Raw genomic sequence first — 6296 nt, forward strand, 5'->3', positions numbered from 1 at the left:
ACACACACACACTGTTTGCTCTAGACAGGACAAGCCACGCTGTATTCCATTCTTCGTCTCTGCCTTTTTGAGGGTGGAGGTCACGAGTTTCCCTTCTCTGCTTGCTAGATGGGAGGCACAGAGAGTATTGAAGAAAGTGGGGTACAGACGAGCATCCATACCCCAATTCTCCCTCCCATATGAAGCAGAAGGACCAGCGATTCGTCCTGAACTCTCTCCTGATCACACACCCATCCAGAGCAAGGGGCTATATCCATGGATCCCTCCGGAGCACTGAGTCACACGGGGGGTGGGGGGTGGGGCGGAAACTGGGACCCCTTCCCTCCACAGCCCTCTTCTCTCTCTCCTGACCCCTCCTCTCCACACGCCGTCCCCCCAACCCCACCGCAGCTGCGTGATTGGGTGCTGCCAGCCGCACATCAGATCAAAGCCCTGGAGGACGGCATTAGAACTGTCCGGTCCACTTAGGATGAAGGTCATAGATCTAGTGCAGACCAGGCAGGGAGGCAGCAAGCAGAAAAACCTCCCACTCGAGCACAGATGCATCCGCCTGCCCACCCAGACGTCCCCCACGGCCGGCAGGCACACCCGGGAAGACTGAAGCCAGGCTGAAATGCCAGCTGTAGGCCTGGGACATCCCTGTCACTCCGTGCCGGCCGCTGCCAGCCTGCCCTTCTACTCCCGTCGCTCCCACTGGATGGAGGGCACTCCCCTAGAGCATTCCTGGAGGGCTGAGCTGTGTGTGGGGCACTGTGGCGTGTCACACACACACACACACACACACACACACACACACACGACATTGCCAGCCTGCCCTTCCTGTCACACCCCCCGGAGGTCAGGTCTCCAGAGCTTTCCTGGAGGGCTGAGCTGGCCCATATGTCTGGGGATATGCTGCCAGCCAGCACCAGCCCGCGCTCGTGGGGCCCAGCCGCCGCTGGTGACAGCTTGGTGCTTGTGCCAGCCAGGTCTGAGGCTTGTTTATTGAACGATACGGCAGTGACCAGTCTGGGGGCTGGGGGTGGGGGGGTCAAGATGGTCTTGTTCTTCCAGCGTCAATGCTGGGGTTGCCTCTGCCAACCTGCCCACACAGACCGTGTCTGGATCCAGAAGAGGAGAGTCTCCAGGCGGAGGCCCCAGAAAAAGGGACAGGGGCTGAGCTCAATCGCCTAGGGGAATTTGCACCTTTCTGTGTAGAAAGGTTGCTGGGACCCCTACCAAGGAGCTGGGGCCGAGGGTAAGCTGGCTTCTGTAGAGTCTTCAGCCAAACCCATTCCTGGCTCTCACAGACAATCTGCTGAGGGGCTCTGTAACCAGAAAAGGCCCAGAGGTTCAGCCCCAGGGGGGCACAGATCACATTTCAAGCCACAGGAACAGAAGAAACACCATGGCCTTTGGGACCCAGACTCGGCATAGAACCCACAGAGTAAGGGCCTCCAACTGGTTTAAGCCACAAGGACAGTGAGCCTACTATTCCAAGGCCAGTGGCTAAAAACTGACCCGTAGGTGCCCACTCAACCCATTCAGACAGGCCCTGCTTAGCAATCCGTGAGATTCCAGCATGGCACTGCTTTCCTAGTCCGCAAGATGGGTCTTGGCACAGTCAGGTTAAGGGCTAAGGGGAGAGAAGAAGAGGCCCAGGCCACACCCAAGGGGACTCGGAACGCTTCAGACATCCTGGGGCCTTGTCTTATTCCTCCCGTTCAATCCATTGGCGAGCCCTGTTAACCCTGTGCACCCACCGTGGATTTCTCTCCCTTCTCAGCCTTCCCACCTTCTCCCTGCTCCAGCCGCCATCTTCCGGCTGCTCTGGCTGGACACAACCCTGCGTCTCTGGCCTCCTGGCTTTTCCCTGGCTGCCCCTTAGCCTTCTTCCGTTCCCAGCACACCTCCAGTGGATCACTTCACCACCCTACTCTAAGCCCCCAGGGATGTCCCATTACCCCAAATGAACCCCCCACTCCCCCCCTTGTTCTATTGCGTTTGCCGAGGAAATTGCTGTAGACACCAAAGCCTCTGTCGCTGCCAAATAAATACAACCCGATCCTCTGCACAATAGACAGAAATGGGGCTAGACAGTGCCAGACCTGTGGACCAGACCAAGTGCAGACCTGCCCCTTCTCACCCTCGGCTCAGGCAGGACACCTGCGAGACCACAGCCCACCCCTGCCCCCCGAGGCGCCCCGACGGGGCCATGTCTACCACTGGAAAAGGGCTGGGACTCAGCCATGACATTCCCTGCCGGAGCCCTCTGCGTTCCCAAGCTTCATTACCAAGCCGGAGACAGCCGATGCCGGGATGCGGAGTCCCCCCCGGGACCTGCTGGGCCCATACCCTGCGTCGGGTGCAAATCCCAGCTGGCTTGGCCCTCGGGAATCAACCGCGAGTGGAAACTTCAGAAAGGGAAAAACTAATAGGCATGTTTTGCCCAGAGAAAGAGGAAAACAAGAAAGCCTGGCACAGAGATGAGAACAGGGGAGCGTTCGCCCCCTCCGAGGGTCTCGGCGGGCCCTTTGGCAACCCACTGGGTGGCATCCCTGGGCTCCTGCCTTCCCAGCACGTGTGATCACCAGGGGAGACTGAGTCAGGCATCCCACGCACTGGCAGGCAGTGAGGAGGGCAGCTGCTAGCAGGCGATCTAAGCGAGGGAGGCATAGTCTTTTTCAGGCTACAGTGGAAAAGCCCTGTCACCATTCAGGGAACACGCATGTCCGTTCTTGGAGGGAGATTCCATCCTGGACACCAGGGAGAAGGGTCTCTGCCACCTGGTCCTGCCACCCTGGCAACCACAGGCATACATTTGCCTCTGATTTGCCAAGCCCTGGACTGCATTTGGGGGCTTCTGCTTGGCCCTGAGGAGACATGGCCTGAAGTGAGACAGGCGGGCAGCTTTGGGACACCCTCCATACCCCAGTGGGGACCAAGGCAGCCATGTGCACGAATGCATCCTTCCTGAGTTCCAGGTTCACAGGGGCGGGGCGAGGACACGAAGGGAGGGGCACAGGGCCTCTGCCCAAGGACTCAAGACAGGGTGGGCGCAGGTGGGCACGCCAGCACACTCAGCAAGAATCGGCTCTGGCCTCATCTGCCCCAGACAATCCCCATTCCTTGCCTCAGGCTCCCCCTCAAGACCTAGCTGGTTGCTTTTTATCAGTACCCTGCCCCCCCCACCCCCACCCCCACTGAGCTTATGATCGCTAGAGAATACTTAACGATGGCCACTCTGCAATGAATCACCTGCTCCGGGTCAGGCCCTGTCCCCAGAACGGCCACATTTGGGACTTGCAGGTAAACGTCTAATGAGAAAACCCCAGCCTCTCCCTAGGGCTTGCCAGAAGTTGACTTGCTGTAGACCAGGCATGGTGGTGCATGTCTATAATCCCCGCTATGTGGGAGGAATAGGAGGGAGGATTGTAGTCCAGGCTGGCCTGGGCAAAAACCAGAGACTTTATCTAAAAATAATGACAATAACTAAAGCCAAAGGGCTGGGGCATGGGTCAAGAAGTAGAGTACCTGCCTAGCACACTCATGGCCCTGAGTTCAAATCTCCAATACATTATATATATGTATATATATGTAACTTGGCCATGGCTTTCTCCATGCCTGGCTCAGAAGCACCCTCTGAGGAGGACCATGCCTAGGTTGGGGCCACCCAAGAGCCTCTACAGTCACCCCCCAACTCTGAAATCATGGCGGTCTACCCTCTGTGTGGGCAGAAGGGCTGCACCTGCCATGCCCACGGTTGAGTTCAGAACCCGGGTGGCATCTGATGGGGCAGAGGCCCCGCCCAGGCTGGCTTTGAAACGCAATCCTCAGACCCTGGGAACCCTGGGAGGACTCATGACCAGTTGGTCCAACTTCTTTATGTCGCAGACAAGGAAAGTAAAGACCCAGGGAGGGGCAAATAGTACCCCATGGCCCTGCTCCCCGGCCTGGGCTTGCTTCTCCTTTTATTTTTTTAATGTGAGAACCGGACTCGAACTCAATACCTGACAATTTCTGCTCACTGGTTAGTGCTCTACGAAGCCACGCCTCCAACCCCTGGGCCTGCTTCTCAATCTGACATTGTTCTTTTCGTGTAGCTTGCACGAGCGACCACCATCCAGCTCAGAACCCACTGGGAAAGAGGCAAGCCTCGGGTCCATGTGTGCCCCACCCCGAAGAGATGGGCTAGCCCACCCTTCCCAGGGCTATCTAGGAACCGGAAGCTACCTTTGCATCCCAAGGGGCCGAGATCCGAAGTCCATTCCAACGCACACGGCCGGGGGAGTTGCGGGATGGCCTTATGAAGGAGGGATGGACGGACGGCGGGTGTGACGGAGAGCGTCTGGCCTGCGTCAGCAAGCTCCGCGTGCCTACCGAGAGGAGAAGGGGAAACAGAAGATTAGGCAGCCATCGGCACCCACAGAGCCATTCTACTCAATGGACAATGGAGGCAATGTTCCGCCACCTTGTGAAATTACCGGCCAGCAAGGCAAGAGATTCTTGCCCCCGCCTGCCAATCAGCAGATGGCATTGCCATGGTATGGGCCATGCCTGACCCGGCAACCCATTTGTGCCCTTTGCACAATTACCAGCCAATGCCTTTGCAGTATCGCACCTAATAAAGGAATCAAACAGAAAAACAACACTGGGGCAATCAGGTTGCCAGCCTGGGTAACAACAGAGGATCACCACACCCAAGGCTTGGCACCTGGGGGGAAAGGTCAGCCTGACACTGGACCAAGCCGGCACTGGAAACAGATCAGGTCTGTGTAGCACACCGAACCCCTGGGTTCCCCAGCCTTCTTCCTCCACATTCTCCCCGGGCTGGCTTCTAGCTGCTTCTGAGCAGAGAGCCGCCTCTTAGGGAATCTAAAAAAAAATAAAACAACAACCAACAGGTGTCTGTGGCTCCCCGGATTGGTGACGTTGCTTTCTTCCCCACTTCCGCCCTCATTTTGCTACTGTGGGACTGCATCTCATTTTTTTTTTTAAAGAAAGAAAGAAAAGAAGAGGAAAGGAAAGGAAAGAGGATGTAGACTCTGCTTCTGGAAGGAAGCTCATTTGTGACAGGTGCTAGTAAAAAAAAAAAAAAAAAAGGCCAAAGAAAGTTGGAGCCCAAGTACCGGGCAACCTTTGTGTCAATTTAAGCAAATATTGTGGCGTTTCCATGGTGATTCCTGTTTTGAATATCCACTACACTCACTTTTTAAAGGGCTTTTCCTGTTTGCGTTTCAACTTCAAACCTGTAAATATTTTCAGCCTTTTTAGGGGGGGAAAAAAAAAAAAGGGACCCAAGTGCGTGCAAATGCAAATATACCACTCGATCTCAGGGTACGGCTTGCCAGGCATGGGGGGCCTGGAAGGGGGACGGTGGGGTGCAGGGAGCCCCCCCCCAAGGTGCTCTCCGCCCCCTCTCAGGCCCACCCTGCATGCCGAGCTAGCCCTGGAATCCTGGTCGCTTCCCCTCCGGCGTGTGTGGGGCGAGGGCCGGCCTCGCAGTCCCTCCAGTGCTGTCTGGCTCTGACTGCATGGAGTGGTATGGATTGGGTGGCTGCCTGGCAGGTTCTCCAGCTTGGCCTAGCCCTCAGAGGCCCCAGGGGGCCTCCCCCGGGGTGCCCGAGCCCCTCCCAAAGGTGAGCCTCGATGGAGGGCAGCTGGGTCTTTGAAGGCCAGCTCCTCCCTTCAGCTGGGGCAATGCCACAGTGACCGGCTCCCGAGGGGACGTAGGGATGGCTGATGACAGCCAGCCGTCCAGGGCTGGATTCGACGACAGTCGGCCGGGCTCCCACAACACCCTTCGGCACCACACAGGGTTAACAGCGGGTTTCCTGGTTTCTATGGACTCCAGCCAGGCCCCTAATGTGAGTTTCGTGTGATTTGGGGGAAGTGGATTTCCTTTGTTTTCCAGTTTGGGAATATTTTTTTTCTTTAAAAAAGAGGAAAAAACACTTTAATGGGAACTTCAGGGCCACTGGGAGACTCAGTCCTCTGGGCTGTGAAAATTCTGTTAATCCAGAGTCCTGCAAAGCCCAGCCAGCCGCCCACTGAGAAAAAGAAAATGGCTTTGGGCTCCATCCAGATCATCTAGAGCTGTCACCCCAGAATGCCCTCCCTGGTCCCACCAGAAGGACCCCAACCTATCAGCCCACACTTCTCTCTCCCTGCTTTGCAAAGGGACGCAGTCCTTCTCCAGAAAAACACGTCCACCTCCAGGAGCACTGGAAGGAGCCAGAAGACCAGCGTCTGACCACATGCCAATGGCGTAACCCAGTGTTTCATGTCCTGATCCAGAGGCTCCCTCTGCCCTAGGG

General features: G+C 56.8%; 1 protein-coding gene across 1 annotated transcript in view; it reads right to left on the reverse strand.

The window, feature by feature from the left end:
- Casz1 (castor zinc finger 1) overlaps positions 1-4750 on the reverse strand; it is a 117043-nt gene extending 112293 nt beyond the window's left edge. Inside the window, exon 1 of the mRNA XM_048350220.1 lies at positions 4213-4750. The gene's annotated coding sequence lies outside the window, so the exon portion shown is untranslated. The remainder of the gene's footprint in view (positions 1-4212) is intronic.
- Positions 4751-6296: the final 1546 nt, after the last annotated feature.

Source organism: Perognathus longimembris, chromosome 7 (genome assembly GCF_023159225.1).
Source record: "Perognathus longimembris pacificus isolate PPM17 chromosome 7, ASM2315922v1, whole genome shotgun sequence".
Lineage (NCBI taxonomy): Eukaryota > Metazoa > Chordata > Mammalia > Rodentia > Heteromyidae > Perognathus > Perognathus longimembris.